Source organism: Oryctolagus cuniculus, chromosome 3, assembly GCF_051225735.1.
Source record: "Oryctolagus cuniculus isolate XC-2025 breed Fujian yellow rabbit chromosome 3, ASM5122573v1, whole genome shotgun sequence".
In the NCBI taxonomy this organism is placed as follows: Eukaryota; Metazoa; Chordata; class Mammalia; order Lagomorpha; family Leporidae; genus Oryctolagus; species Oryctolagus cuniculus.
In genome coordinates this window covers 70,357,461-70,374,092 of record NC_142869.1, presented here as the reverse complement: position 1 = coordinate 70,374,092, position 16,632 = coordinate 70,357,461, and positions in this window count along the sequence as shown.

Here is a 16,632-nt window from a genome sequence, read left to right as displayed (position 1 = left end):
CCAACTGCTCCACTTCTGATCCAGCTCCCTGCTAATGTGCCCAGGAAGGCAGCATGGGATGCCCAGGTGCTTGGGTCCCTGCACCCATGTGGGAGACCTGGAGGAGGCCCCTGGCTCCTGGCTTCAGCCTGACCCAACCCTGACTGTTGCCGCCATTTGGGGAATGAACCAGTGAATGGAAGATGTCTCTCTGTGTGTGTCTCTCCTTCCCTCTCTCTCTGTAACTCTTTCAAATAAATAAGTAAATATTTAAAAAAAAAGGAATACAAAGCATGCACAATTAGTTCACTAAAGAATAAAAATTGATTCGTATGGAAAAATGTTCAGTCTCACTAGTAATAAAATAGAAATTATAAATAAAATACCATTTTAACTTTCAGAATGGCAGTTTTTTCATAAAGTGCTCAGTGTTCATGAAGCTACTGGGAAATGAGTGCTCTCAAACTCTGCTAGTAGGACGATAAATTGGCATCAACTTCCAGCCTGCAACCTGAGAGCATGTTTCAGAAGCCTGAAAACCCTGCCTTCTCCTTGCTCAGGGATTCCCCCATAGGATGCATATCCTGAGAGAATGATCTGAAATATGTACAAAATGTTGTTCTTTGCAGAATTGCATATAACAACAGAAACACACTGGAAACAATTCGGAAGTAGGGCATTAATTAGGTAACTATGGTACAGCTATCCAATGGGATTCTAAACATGCCCAGCCTTCCAAATGGCTTGAAAAGGGTAGAAAAAGCAACCCGGCTTTAAAAGTGCATGAAATGATACTTTCTCCAACTTTCAAGTAGGCCTATGTACCATGGAAACTGTTAGAAAGAATTAGGTGTAGAAGGCTGGCAACAGGTATGAATGTTTAACAGTTGTCATGAGGAAAGAATTGCCTCCGGGAAGGGAGTACCTGGCTGTTTTCACTCCAGTAGATTTGCACTGGTGTATTTGGAGAAATATAATAATTTAATTCATTCTATAATGCAAATGCTTCTTGGTGTAATCTTTTCCCCATTATCTAACCCTGTTTTTAATCTCTGTTTCCTGATAAGAAGTTCTAGGAATGGACTCTACCAGTTATCCAGAGAACATGCCATAATTATACACTGCATTATAGAACGAGAATAAACTATGGCACATCATTGGATTGTCACTTCAACAGCATCAATTGTGCAGAAGTATGGGAAACACTATGGTAACATTAAGCACAAGATGAGAGTGCTACCTAGGGGTATGGGATGCATCTTTGAGTTATCACGGCAAGGACACGGATGGGAGCCTGGCAGGGAGCAGACGGAAGGATGACCAGAGACGGGCTGCGAGAAGCTCAGACGTGGGTTAACATGTGAGAGAGGAGCGAGAGGATGGAGCGCAGGAGGCACTGGGGCCGTGCCTTTGTGGGGTCAGCGCTGAGGAGGGGTGCGGCCCCTGCTGCATGATGAGCTGCTGCATCAGCTCTACCCTATGCCCTGCCCAGGGCGGCGGTTTTTCTGGAAGGTGGAATTGCTCGTGTCAGGTAAGCTGCGTGCCATCTTCTATTTCATCCTTCAAGATGGCCTCCAACGTCCCACCTCCAGCACCGCGATCCCGTCACCTGAAACCAGACAAAACCGCAGCAGTAATTAGGTGTTCACCCTGTATTAGTCACCTGCTCCAGTGACCTGGGAGAAATGCCGGTCACATATGCAAATCATTTCTAGAGATGCAACCATTGCATATATACTTACATGTCAGAGTGAGGTATTTTCTTACTGTTTCCCTAACCTTGCAGATGCCCTCTACTCTTGAAAATCTCTACATGTTAATAAAACGCAATACTTTAACATTGAATTCCTGATAGAAAACAAGGACAAGATACTTCAAAACTCCTTCCTGAAATTCTCTTTTCCTTGACTGAAATAAAAACTTCCAAAGAAAAGACAATATCCCTGGCCCTGATTTTTTTTTTTTTAAATTTCAGCTCTGACAGCAGAATCAGGGTCTAAAACTTTGCATTAATTACATGATTCTTTTGATAATAAAAGAGATGCATCTGATTCTTTGAAACAGTTGTGGCCAGATGGAGGTATGATGTGGATATGCCAGTATCTATGAAAGTGATTGGATTGACTGCCCTGGGGACCAGAACTTGAGATTTTACCGCAAAGCAGAGCGTAAGCAACGATGAAGGTTTTAATTCTGGATTCCCAGTCTCTGCTGCTGAGTCTTAGCCCTGTCCTGCTGGGGCACCAGCTCCAGGTGGAAGAGCAATTTGGTCTCCTCTCGACTTAATCCTCGCCTGTCTGCGGAGACCGCACCGAGGGTGCCAATTGTGAGGATGGCTCTGGGTTTCAAACACCTGTCCACTAGGAACTGGACTTATACCCCCAACTTCCTCTCACGCGGCCACAGGCAGACATCAGATGGTGGCAACTTCTGCTCTCTCCCGAGCGGATCGGCTCCCCGGTGTCCACCGGCTCCCCACTGCAGCTTCCCCATTTCCCGGGTATTTATCCAAGTGTGGAATTTTAAATGGAGACTAAAATAGCAAGCAAAATCTTCTTCAGGAAGCTTTGCCAGCCTCGTGGGCAACACGGCCACACTTTCCTCTCATTTGATCCTCACAACAATCCATTATTCTCATTATATCTGTATTTAAACATTTTAATTGACATTAATTTTGTGCATTGTTCTATGCACTATACCCCAATGAACTGCTTTAATCTTCATAACCCTATAGGGTCAGTGCTGTTCTTATCCCTGTTTAACAGATGGGAAAGCGAGACCCAGAAGGGTTAGGTAAGGTGTCCAAGATCACAAAGTAGTGAGCGGAGGAGCTGGGTTCACACCCAGGCAGTCTGGTTGCAGAATCTGAGCCCCAGGTATTATTTTCCTGTTTTTTTTTTTTTTTTTTTTTTTTTGCAGCGAACCCCTGGTGCTGAGAGCCTGTTTTCCTCCATGCCACACGGCCTGGAACTGGGGCCCTGACCTGTCCTGCTCCTGCGGCTCCATGACCCTCGTGTGAGCACCCTTGGCTGCACCCTGCCAGCCTGCTGTGTTTCTCTGGGTGCTCACTGTGTGACCCTGACAGCCTAGAGAGTCCCAGCAGGAACAAGGCAGTGACTGACTCGGGGCTTTGCCTCCTGCCCAGGCTTCCTTAGCATCAATCGCTGGGAATTAGGAACAGATCAATATCCCTTCAGTGAATTAACAGGGGGCTGAGTCCTCTCCTGCCACATGTACCATCAGGACCCTTGGTCCACTCATTTGTTCTTTCATTCAACATATATATAAATTTTATTTTTATTTAAAGACTTATTGAAAGGCAGAATTAGAGAGAGAGACAGAGAAATCTTCCATCTACTGGTTCACTCCCCAGATGGCTACAATGGCTGAAGCTGGGCCAGGCCAAAGCCAGGAGCCAGGAGCCTCATCCAGGTCTCCCACCTGGGTGCAGAGGCCCAAGGACTTGAGCCAGCTTCCTCTGTTTTCTCAGGCACATTAGCAGGAAGCTGAATCAGTGGTGGAGCAGCCAAGACTTGAACCAGCACCTATATGGGATGCTGGTGTCACAGGTCATGGCTTAACCTGTTATACCATAATGCCAGCCCCTACATTTTTAAGTTTTTTAATGATCTTACTGATTGATTGGTTGATTAAAAATTTATTTATTTGAAAGAGTTACAGAGACAGAGGGATAAACAGAGAAATCTTTCATCTGCTGGTTCACTCTTCAAATGGCCACAACAGCCAGGACTGGGCTAGGCCAAAGCCCGGAGTCTCCCAGATGGGTACAGGTATCCATGCACTTGGCCCATCCTCTGCTGCTTTCCTAGCTGAATTAGCAGAGAGCTGGATAGAAAGTGGAGCAGCTGGGACGTGAACTGGCACCCATATGCCACACTGGCACCACAGAGACTCAACCAGCTACCCCACAACACTGGCCCTTTTATTTATTTAGTTATTTATTTTGTTTGCCAGAAAGACCTCCCATCCTCTGATTCACTCCCCAAATGCCTGGCAGCCAGGAACCCAATCTAAGTCTCCCACATGAGTGCCCAGCCACATCTTAGGGTGCTCAGCAGCAGGAAGCTAGAATCGGGAGCAGAGCCGGGACTCATAGAACCCAAGTTGAGGTGGATTCATTCCTAAGAGGAAGAGCATGGTGGGGGCAAGAGGCACGGAGTCACCACACAGACCCCGGGGGTTGGGTGAAAGCAGGCCTGAGGCAAGCAGCCCGCAGACTCATTTATTTCAGTTGCTATAGCTGCTTATATAGCCAAGGCAGCCAATCTAGTCAAGGGGTGGTCTATGCCCTAACCAATCACAGCCTGTTGCCAGGCAGTTTCCAAAGGCATCCAATCACAGCCTGTTGTCAGTCAGGCGCTGTTGTCATGTGGTTTCCGAAGCCATCCAATCACGACCTGATGTCAGTCAGGCTCTGTTGTCAGCGGCCATCTTGGCATGACCTTCTCACCTTCTCATTCCATCACAATCCAGCACAGGTATGGGCACCCCACTGGCACTGTGCCAAATGCCCACTCCCATGCAACATGCAGTTATCACAAGTCTACCAACAAATACTGCACTGGGTATTGGAGATACCACGGTGAGCAAGAGGCATAGTCTCCCTCTCCCAGAAGCCCACAGTGTACAACCAGATGAAGGCAGATCCATGGTAGGAGAAATATGTTGTAAGAGGAAGTGAGAGCGTCGCAGAACACAGCAAAGGGACAAAAACCAGGAGAAGGTCCGACAGAGGATATGCCACCCACCGCAGCACTCAGCAGGTGCAGAGTCCACAGCAGGACTTCAGCACTCAAGGTCATTAAGGCAGCTGTGGGGATGCCCTGAACAGCCACTGAGCGTCCTAAGCCAGGAGCTGACAGTAAAAATGAACACTGCCATTTCCTGAGCTGTGTTCCAAGCCACTGTTTGTGATGTAAGAACAAGGTGCCCGGCTGTTGTAGTCCAAGTTTTTGCCCCTGCATAGGATAAGAATTCAAGGCCAAGACATAAGTGAAGTACACGGAAGGAGCGAGACTTATTTAAAGAGAGAGGGGGGTGAGTACACATTCAGACATGAATGCAGCCCCGCAGAGACCCCCGCCTGTGAGGAGAGGGTGACAGCCCCCCACTTTAGTGCAGGGGGGTTGCAGGATGGGAGAGTGCCCTAATTGGATACACCATGGGTGGAGCTTGGGCAAGGTTCAGTGTAGGTGATGTCTTCTGGGAAGGTTTTCATAGCATCTCCAAGAGGAGCTCAGCGTACACCTGCTCCTCATGGCATCTCCCTTGTTGTGGAGGAGACAGGTGCATCATGGGAACGTGGGCGTGTTGAATTGGTATGCAAGGGGGTGGAGTTAGGGTGCAGAGCTGTGAGACAGAGGCTATGGGAAACCTCCCATTCCCAGCCTATCCCACATCATCTGTATGATATTCCTTGCAGGCTCACCACAATGATGCGATGTTGGTGCCTCTGTCGCAGTGTTCAGATGAGCTACTGAGGCAAGGCGAGCTTGAGCCATCAGGCAGTGGAGCCACGAGTTGAGCCCGGGCGCTCTGACTCCAGCACCCACGCCCTTACTCACTCTGATACCTTCCCTCCCAGGCAACACAAGGTCACACAGAGGATTCAATAAATGTTTGCAACACTCGGTAGCTGCTTGATTACTTTCTCCCTAGTCCAAGGGTTCTTAGCCCTGCTTTTCACTGGATTTGCCTAGAAAGACTTTGAAGCAAGAAATGCAGAAAGGAAAACTTTCTCACTCTCCCCGACACACATACACACATGCACACATGCATGAATGCAGAGAGCAGCTTTATTTCCCAAACCGGAAATGACCAAAATGCCCTGTGATCAGTGGATGGATCAACCGTGGTACATGCACACAGCGGTGTAGTACTCAGCCAGAAAAAGGAATGAGCTTCAGTGGCCCTCGTAGACACCATGTGGAGTGGAAACGACCTGCTTCCAAAGGTCCCATCCTGTGTCATTCCATTTCTGTAACGTTCTCCAAGGAGTGGTTGCCAGGAGGTAGGGATAGACTGTGGGGTGCAGAGGTGACTGTAAAAGAAGTCTCCAGGCTGGGGCTGTGGTGCAGCGGGTTAAGCCACCGCCTATAACTGTTAGGCCGTCACAAAACACACCAAACACTGGAGTAAGGGAAAGGGTTTATTGGGGGGAAACCCAGCAGACCAGAGGGAAGGAACGAAGAAGGAAAGAGAGAGAAGGAGAGTGTAAGAGAGAGAGAGACAAGAGAGAAGAGGAGCTAGCGAGGAGAGAAGAGAAAGAGCAGAGAAAAGAGAGTGAGCAGGAGAGAAGAGAGAAGCCAAGAGAGCCACGTGTTCAGGAACTGGCCCTTTTAGAACTTTGCGGGAGGGCGGGCAGGGAAGCAGGAGCAGCGAATCCCATTAGGATGGGGGTGGGGCTAACACCGGTGGTTGGGCTATGTGACCACCTGGCTTCCAGCAATGGTGGCAGGGGCTAGAGCCTAGGATGGTGTCAGGGTGTAGATCGCGCCATAGATAAAACTGCGCCATTTTCCTAACAATAACAGCATCTCTGTGAGCACCGGTTCATGTTCTGGCTGCTCCACTTCCAATCCAGCTCCCAGCTAATGCATCTGAGAAAGCAGCAGATGACCCAAGGGCTTGGGTCCCTGCCACCCACGTGGGAGATGCAGTTGGAGTTCCAAGCTCCTGGCTTCAACCTGGCCCAGTCCTGACCATCGCAGCCATTTGGGGGAAGAAACCTGCAGGTAGAAGACCTCTCTCTCTCTCTCTCTCTCTCTCTTTCTCTCTATATAACTCTGCCTTTGAATAAATCTTAAAAGAAGAAAGGAGTCTCACAATGCTAGAACAGCTCTGTGCCTTGACTGCTGTGGTGGATACACTCGTCTCCGCACATAACAACATGGCATAGAACTATACAGACGCGCCATACCAATGTCGATTTCGTGGTGTTAACCTTGTACTACTTATATAATTACATAAGATGTGAGCATTGGAGGAGACTGTGTAACAGTCTGCAGGATATCCCTCTGTGTATTTTTGCAGCATCCTATAAATCTATAATTATTTTAAAATAAAAGTATTTCAAAAGCCAGTGCCTGGGCCTCCCAGAGTCTGATTGGTCAGTCTGGGTGGAGCCTGGGTATCCATATGTTTAACAGCTCTAGGAAGGATTCTCCCCGGCAGCCAGCCCCTGGGTCCCTAGGGTTGGAGGCCATCTTTTGGGCCTTCAAGTACAACTTATGTTTGGCAGCTGGCAACTCAGGTGTCTCCCGAAAGTGTCTAAAGGTTACTTCCGGGAAGGTAGCAGCAACTGGGTGTAGAAGCGTTCCCTGGAACCCAGCAAGATGGGAGCCACGTGTGCCCCCACGCTAACACAGTGGCCACCCACAGAGCCTTCTGGGCAGCTGGGAGCAAGCCCTTGAGTGCATATTCTGGTAGCTGCAGCTGGGTAAGTGGTAGACTTCCTGGCTGCCTGTTTCTTTCTTTCTTTTTTTTATAGCCTCTTGGCTGTCAGTGTGCAGAGATGTTCTGGCAGCTGGGTACTGGCCTCGGGCGGATTTGGGGTCGGAGTCCTGATGAGTGGCTTTGTTCTCTTAAACACTATTGTCATCTGACTCACCTATTACTGTGAATAATTTGCTAATTTTGGCCGTAAAAACAAGTTCTTAGACAATCTCCAGTAATGCGTCTTTTTATGTCGATCAGGGGAGAATTTTCCTGCCTCCTTCTTTGTTTGATATGGAAATGAGCCTGATAGTTTTACAGCCAGCCAGGAGTTGAAGCACTGGAGAGAAAGAAAATTGTGTCCACCACAAAGGTGGCGTAGGCTCTCTTTTGCAAGTCTTTGAAGAATTAGCTCTTGGAAAACAAAATCTCCCAAATTAGGGCTCCCATGGGTGTGCATTGAATATAGCTGGGCATCTATACAACATACATATTATGTAATGTGTTGCTGATACTGTCCTTTAGAAATCATCTGAGACAAAGCTCTCTTGTTAAAGAAATTACCTGGGATGATAAAGTCAAATCAGAAGAAATCATGCAAATCTGTGAGTTCACAGTTCCGGCCAGGGAAGATCTACCACTGAGGCTGAGGCCACACCGGAAGACACATGTGTCCATCATCAAGGCTCCGCCTTCTGCTCACTCTTGGTCCCTCCCCCCTTTTCAGCAAGGTCAGCAACCCACATGTTCCGCTCATGTTCTATCCCCAAACAAGAACGTTTCTGGTAAAATCACCCGCATTTGGTGAGAGGCTGGTTGCTTACACTTTAATGGGCCAGGGTGGCAGTCGGTTGCCTTAACCAGACCTTCGCAGTGTAAGACCTCACTCTCCACAGTTTTGAAAGCTTCCTGGTATTTTCAGGTATTTCATGCATCAGTGGGTGAGAATAGAGGAGTCCTCGATTTCTCACTAATTTTAGCTCACGAAAGGAGGTGACAGGAAGTGAACATCCTTGAGCTCTCTTAGGACGGAAGTGCACATCTTTGCATTTGTATTTACCAGTGATGTTTTGGGGTAACATTAAGCCAATGTTGTTGCTCCCCCTCTTCATGGAGGAGCGACACTGGACCCTGCGTTGTTCTTTTGTCTGCTCGGCCCTCCCCGGGTTTGCTGCTGGTTCTTCCCGGGTTGGCTACCGACCCTTCCACCTCCGTGGAAGGGCGGTTCCCCCTGCCACTTTCCCCACTTCCGCGGGGGAGCGGCACACCGCCGGCCGGCTCTCTCGGGGGATGCTCAGATGTTCCTCAGGTGTTCCTTCAGATAGATGTTCCCCTTAGATGTTCCTGGTGCATGTTGTCTCTCTCCTCCTTTATAGTCCTCTTCCACCAATCCCAACTCTGCTACCCACACGCCGAGTACCCTGCTCTCCTCCAATCAGGAGCAGGATCAGCTCCTGCAGGTCATCACTCAAGTTGGCGAGAGGCAGCTGCGTAGAAGTTGTTACTCCCTTCTCAGCGCCATATTGTGGGAGAGCAGATGCATAGAATAAGTCTTAATTCCAGTAACAGTCTAGTCCGAGTTGCTCCCCACAAATGTGAGCAAGGGGTTGTTAAGAACCTATTAGGTCACTGGGCCTGGGCACAGACAGATCATCTAAAGGCGAGTGAAATGTTGATTGCACCTGGGGCATTGCAAACTGCTAAGGCAACGCTTTGTAAGCTTCACCAAGGAGCCTTTCTGCTCAGCTCCCACCCACCTTAGCAAGGCCCGCGTGGCTCTGCACCTCCCCCAACAAGCAGCTCCAGAAGGGACTCTGCCCTCTGTTCAGACGGAGGCAGCCTGGCTTCAACCCCCCGCCCTCTTCCAGAAAGGCTCAACCCCACTCTCTTTTACCTCCCTCTATCCTGTCCCCCCTAAAATAAAGTCTTCTCTACTTTTACTGGCCACCTCCCCATCTTCTTTGAACCCTGAAATCCTAAAACCTAACAGGGGTGCATTCATTTCCCTCCAGACTCTCGTTATGCACAGACACACATTCTAAGTGCTGACACATGTAAGGTGCACAAAGTGATAACGTTTATTTAAAAGGTGAGAAAGTGAACACACATACATGACCATGGGTTGCCCCCCACACAGAAATACCCTCCATGATTGGGCAACGGCTGGCCGGAAAGGAGAAGGGGGGAGGGGAGATAGCACCCAGCAGGCCCTCTGGCTGTGGCAGAAGAGAGGGCCCCTCCCAGTTGCTGGTCTCTTTGATGACATAGGGGATGGTGCCTTCAGATGCAAAGCCACCTGGGAATTACATGGCACCTCCACATGTTCCACGTGGAAGCTAATATCCATATTTTCACGGTGTCCCCCTTTAGATCCCAGATGAAGCAGACGCATCCCTGGAAAGGAGACATTTTGATTGACAAGTAGGAGGACAGAATTACATGGGGGGGGGAGGGCTTGCAGGTGCTTCCAGCTCAGTAGACCTATCTAGCTGCCTGCCTATCCCATATCACTAGCACCTTTCAAAAAAAAAAAAAAAAAAAAAAACCTCTTTAAAAAAGATTTATTTATTTGTTTGAAAGGCAGAGCTATAAAAAGGAAGAGAGAAGGAGAGAGAGAGAGAGAGAGAGATCTTCCATCTGCAGGTTTACTCTTCAAATAGCTGCAATGGCAGGGGCTGGGACAGGCCAAAGCCAGGAGCCAGGAGCTTCACCCTGGTGTCCCATGAGGGTGGACTGGCATGGATCACTGGACAGCTCTGGCCCTCAGCTTCCACGTCTGAAAATAATGATGGATTGTCCAGGCCTGACTGTCCTAAAACTTCATGATCCCGTCAGCCTTCAGGGGCAAGTTTTCCTTTTACCTTTCCTGCCTCCCTTCCTTCCTTTTGACTCTTTTTAAGTGTCATTACTTCAGCCTTCAAAAGGAAGGACATTCTGATACCTGCTACAACATAGATGATCTCTGAGGACACTGAGCTAAATGCAGTAAAGCCAGGCACAACAGGGCTCACGTTGTCAGGCTCTGCGAATGTGAGCTCCCTGGAGAAGCTCAGGCCGTGGAGACAGTGAGTAGATGTGGCTGCCGCGCGTTGCGGTGGGATGGGGGGCTGTTGATTCAGCAGACTTTCAGTTTCTCAAGATGAACAATGTTCTAGAGACTGGTTGCACAATAATGGGGACATATTTAGCACAAGTTAAATGGTTTTAAAAATAGTTAAGATGAAACATTTTGTTACACGTGTCTCATCATAATTAGAAATTACTTTTTAAAGAGGGAGGAAAAACCTCAAACTTAACATATAAAAATATGGGATGGGCATTGTGGGACAGCAGCCTAAGCCACCACTTGGGACGCTGCAGCACATGTTGGGATGCCAGTTCGAGTCCTGGCTACTCCAGTTCCAAGCCAGCCCCTTGCTAATGGGCCAGGGAAAGCAGTGGAAGATGGCCCTGCTGCCCATGTGGGAGACCCAGATAAAGCTCCTGGCTTCAAAGGAGTTTTAGGTTTCTGGCTTCAGCCTGACCCAGCTCTGGCTGTTTTAGGCATTTAAGGAGTAAACCAGGAAATGGAAGATCTCTCTCTCTCTTTCCTCTCTCTCTCTCTCTCTTGCTCTGCCTTTCAAATAGATGAAAATAATACACATTTTTAAGGGTTATTTATTTGTTATTTATTTGAAAGGCAGAGACACACAGAGAGAAGGAGAGACAGAGAGAGATCTTCCATCTGCTGGTTCACTTCCCAAATGGCCTTAACAGCCAGGGCTGGGCCAAACCAAAAACAGGAGCCAGGAACTTCCTCCGGGTCTCCCACATGGGTGTGAAGACCCAAGAACTTGGGCTTTCCTCTACTGCTTTCCCAGGCTCACTAGCAGGGAGCTGGATCAGAAGTGGAACAGCCAGGCTCAAACCAGCGCCCATATGGGATGCCAGTGTCACAGGTGGCAGCTTAACCTGCTGTGCCACAATATACTTTTTTTTTTTTTGACAGGCAGAGTGGACAGTGAGAGAGAGAGACAGAGAGAAAGGTCTTCCTTTGCCATTGGTTCACCCTCCAATGGCCACCGCAGCCTGCGCGCTGCAGCCGGTGCACCGCGCTGATCCGATGGCAGGAGCCAGGTGCTTCTCCTGGTCTCCCATAAGTCCTTGGGCCATCCTCCACTGCACTCCCTGGCCACAGCAGAGAGCTGGCCTGGAAGAGGGGCAACCGGGACAGAATCCAGCGCCCCGACCAGGACTAGAACCCGGTGTGCTGGCGCCACAAGGCAGAGGATTAGTCTATTGAGCCATGGCACCGGCCACAATATACTTTTTTAAAAAGATTTATTTATTTGGAAGTCAGAGTTACACAGAGAGAAGGGGAGGCAGAGAGAGAGAGAGAGAGAGGTCTTTCATCCACTGGTTCACTCCCCAATTGGCTGCAACAGCTGGAACTGCGCTTATCCAAAACCAGGAGCCAGGAGCTTCTTTTGGGTCTCCCACATGGGTGCAGGGGCCCAAGGACTTAAGCCATCTTCTACTGCTTTCCCAGGCCATAGCAGAGAGCTGGATTGGAAGTGGAGCAGCTGGGACTCAAACCTGTACCTATATGGGATGCTGGCACTGCAGGCAGTGGCTTTACCCACTACACCATAGCACCAGCCCCATCCCAATACACATTTCTTACAAGTGTTTTTACTCTCATTAGAATCCAAGTACTTGGGTTCCTTCCGACCATGCGGGAGACCTAGGCTGAGTTCTCAGCTCCCAGTTTTGGCCTGGATAGAGCCTAGCACTGTAGGAATTTGAGGAGCAAACCAGTAGATGGGAATTATAGCTCTCTCTCTCTCTCTCTCTCCCTCTCAAAAGTAAATTTAAGCCATCATATCTTAGAGTGCTGGTTACTATGGTCTGAAGAGTGATGGTACCATTTAACACTTGATAGAGAAAGGTGTTAAACTCTCCCTAGGTCCTGAGTAGAAGTCTAGGCCACCATTCACTTGGCAGAAGACCCCTGGTAAAGAAAGACACAGGCAATGTCCCCTCCCACTGCAGGCACCCAGGAGTGGGGCGGGGGGAGGGTGACTGGCTGGTCCTGGGCCACAGATGCTCCCGGAAGGGTCTCCTGTTGTAGGCACAGGAGCATTTCCATAAAGTCCTTTATCATCCAAGGGTGCTCCTAAGTTCATGGGAAAATGGAGTTAAAAGATAATGTGTATGAACATGAATGTCTCACTGGGACCCAAGGACTCTGTTCTTAGTCTGATTTCCACTGATAGAGCAGGATACCATAGACGGGGTGATTTACAAAGCAAAGAAATTCACTTCTCTGTTTCTGGAAGCCGGGAAGTCCAATCCAAGTTCTGGCATCGTGTCAGAGGGCATCACACGGGGAAAGGGAGAGTGTGCGCTCAGGTCTTTTCCTCTTTTTAGGAAGCATTTCACCCTCAGCTACATCTAACCCTAATTACCTCCCAAGGGGGCCACCTCCAAATACTATTAACATATGAATTTAGGGGTTGAGTTTCCAGCATATGAACTTTGGAGAACACATTGAAATCATATCAACACATTTCTAAAATACCAAGGAAAATTAAGACTTTCTGCATGTTAGAAACTCATTCCAACTCAGTAAATGCAAGATGTGGCTATTGTAGTTAATTATTCTAAATCGACAGTTCAGTTGTAAGAATGGTCCAAAAGTATTCCAAAGTTATGCACTCCAAAAGCAAAGAGCAAGGCCCTCATTTTCAGCATTTATTCCAGAAACAGGCAAATAAATTCCCATTTACTACTGTCAAATCAAAGTAAAGTTATTAAGTAACTGGAAAAGGGCTCTGGTACAGAGTACAGGTTTTATATTTAAAAGAGCATGTTTAGATTATATAAATATTAACTTCAAAAATGTGCCAGTTTTACTAGGAGTTTCATTCTGAGGTTTGAGTGAAGGGAAATGACAATAACAAACACTGTGAACACGGATACATGTGTCATATGTAAACATTCCCGAGGTTCCCTGTTTCACAGGCTTGATGAAGGCTGTTTTCATGAATGGGCTTGGTGAAGGCTGTTTTCATGAATGGGCTTGGTGAAGGTTCTCTTCCTGAACACAGTGCAACTATCACATGCCTTATCGCATAAGTGAAAATTGAGATGCTTGACTTTAAATGATTCTCTCTCCACACACACATATGATGAAGTAGTCTTGTCACATAATATGGGACTTTAAAGTTACTTGTATGTGCTTTATTTGTATGAACTTGCTAACTTAAGGATTGTAATGGCCTTTTCTCAAACTGAATGGAATTCTGTTATTTTGGTCATTGGCTGTTTGTTCTTGGTCAGAGGAGGGACAGTGAGAAGGAAATTGCTCCTTGGCTGGGTGGCAGGTAGAGTTGGCAGCTACATTAAGACATCATGAGGACTAGGCGAAACTTGGCATACTGGAGACAACACACACACACACACACACACACACAGGGAGAGAGAGAGAGAGAGAGAGAGAGAGAGAGAGAAATAATCAAATCCTTAACATAGCTACTAGAGAGAATAGAAAAGATTGCTCTGAAATGCCCCTCTCAAGAGATCTTCCCAAATCATTTATCATTTAAGAAATAGCTTTCCTGGGAGAGTGTATATTGTCAATGATAACTTATTTGTCTTGTTTGTCAAATATATTATCAGAAAGCATCCTAAGAGGTTGTTTCAGCCAAACCCCTTAACACGGAAAGTCACCATTGCTTCTGCCACTCAGTAAATGTTTGAGCCACCTACAGAGCAATGCACTAGAATAGCAGAACACCAAAATGCACCTGTAACTCTGTGGTATTGGATTACATGACCTTCGAAACACCATTCCTCAAAATTGCTGAAAATGCAGTTTTGAGGTCATGGGGGACAGGGAGAGACTACACTGGAAAAGGGAAAGCCAAAATGAGTGCTGTCCAATGGGATGCGGCTCTTGAGCCCTGAAATGTGGTCAGTGGCACTGGGTAACTGAAGTTTCCATTTTAATCATCTTAACTTCAAATGTACGCAGTCACAGGTGGCTACTGCCCGCCATGTTGGACAGCAATCCTAGAAAATGTGAGAATTTAACCTGGGCTTGAAGAAAGAATAGGCAGGAATTTGATAGACAGAGAAAATGAAAGCTTCAAGCAAAGGCTAGTGCTTAGGAAGGTTCATGGAGGAAGGAAAGCATTAGGCATGTCCAGCTGGAAATTTGATATCTGGTAAGATAGGAATGAAAGGTAAGTTTTGGATTAAAGTGAAAGATAATGCAAAAAAAAAAAAAAAAAAAAAAGAGAGAGAGAGAGAGAGAGAGAGAGAGAGATAATGCAAAAAATTTCAAAATCGTGAAGCATCTTGAATACAAGGCTGAAGAATTATGCAATTCATTCCAAATCCAGAGGGGAACCATTAAAGGTTTCTGAGCAAGGTAAACCTGGAAGCTGTTAGATATTTTGGGAGGATGCTCATCAGATAATGTGCCATGTGGATTTGAGGGCTGTTTCAATTCACCAAATACTATAAAACAATCTACCCTGCACTTGGTGAAGTCAAACACGGCCACTTCATCGTATTCGTGGATTGTCTGAGTCAGGAAACTGGACAGAGTAGAGAGACGACACACGCTCTCCGCTCCGTGACATCTGGCACCTCAGCCAGGGTGACCCAAACAGTTGGAAGCTGGAATCACCAGAAGACCTCCTCGTTCCTGGGCCAGGAGGCGTCAAAGGCTGGGTTCCCCTGGGACTGTGTCCTAGAGCGCCTTCAGATACTCTTTTATGTGCTTGTGCTTGTCACAGCTGGATTCCATGAGGGGAGTACCCAAGGTAGAAAACATCTGTAGAGTGAGCCCTCCAGGAGAAGCCAGAGGAAGCCATTTGGCCTTCACTAACCTGAATTTGGAAGCCACTTCCACCACCTTCTGTAGGCTGGCAGCTACTTCAGAGTCCTGAAGAGAGCTAGACTGTGGGGTACAGGATGCTGCTGTGACCATCTCTGGAAAATACAGTCTACCACAGGGCCACAACATAGGAGTGCAGAGATAATAAAGGCTTGAACCAGAAATACAGAAATGGGAGAAGAAAGAAGCAAGAACGGGACAACAGCACGGAAGTAGAACTACCAGTGATGGAAGCGAACACTAATCAGAAATCCTGGGAAACTAGATTGGTTTGGAAAGTGGGAAGAAGGGGTATGTTTCTTAGGGATCTATTTATTTTGAAGCTCAAGTGGGACATTCAGTTAATAGTTTAGGGCGGGAGCTCTAGAAAATTGTCAAGATTAGGGGCCAGCACTGTGGTGCAGTGGGATAAAGCCCCGGCCTGCAGTGTCAGCATCCTATGTGGGCACCTGTTCAAGTCCCAGCTGCTCCACTTCTGATCCAGCTCTCTGCTATGGCCTGGAAAAGCAGTGAAAAATGGCCCAAGTCCTTGGACCCCTGCACTAGTGTGGGAGACCCAGAAGAAGCTCCTGGCTCCTGGCTCCTGGCTCAGATCAGTGAAGCTCTGGCCATTGTGGCCATTTGGGGAGTGAACCAGCAAATGGAAGACCTCTCTCTCTGGCTCTACCTCTCTCTATAATTCTTTCTTTCAATAAATAAATAAATAAATATTTTTTTTTAAATGTCAAGGTTAAAGCTGGAGATAGATTTGGCAGTCATGCGAAAGCAAATGGTTAAGGGGGCCGGCGCTGTGGCTCACTTGGTTAATCCTCCGCCTGCGGCGCTGGCATCCCATATGGGCACCAGATTCTGTCCCGGTTGCTCCTCTTTCAGTCCAGCTCTCTGCTATGGCCCGGGAGTGCAGTGGAGGATGGCCCAAGTGCTTGGGTGCCTGCACCTGTGTGGGAGACCAGGAAGAAGCACCTGGCTCCTGGCTTTGGATCGGCATAGCTCCGCCATAGCAGTCATTTGGGGGGTGAACCAACAGAAGGCAGACCTTTCTCTCTGTCTCTCTCACTGTCTAACTATCTGTCAAATCAATAAATTAAAAGAAAAGAAAGCAAATGGTTAGGAAGAACACATGGTAGAGAGTCACCTGGTTGAGTGACATGACCCCACTGTGGCTGGAACCAGAGCAGTTACAGAGCCTATCAGTTCTTGAACAATTCCCTAAAGACAAAGTGAGGGTCTAAAATTGAGATAAGGAATTAAAGTGAAGCAACTGCACAATTGGCAAAGGTAATAGACATTTAGATTGACCCAATCAGTAGCTA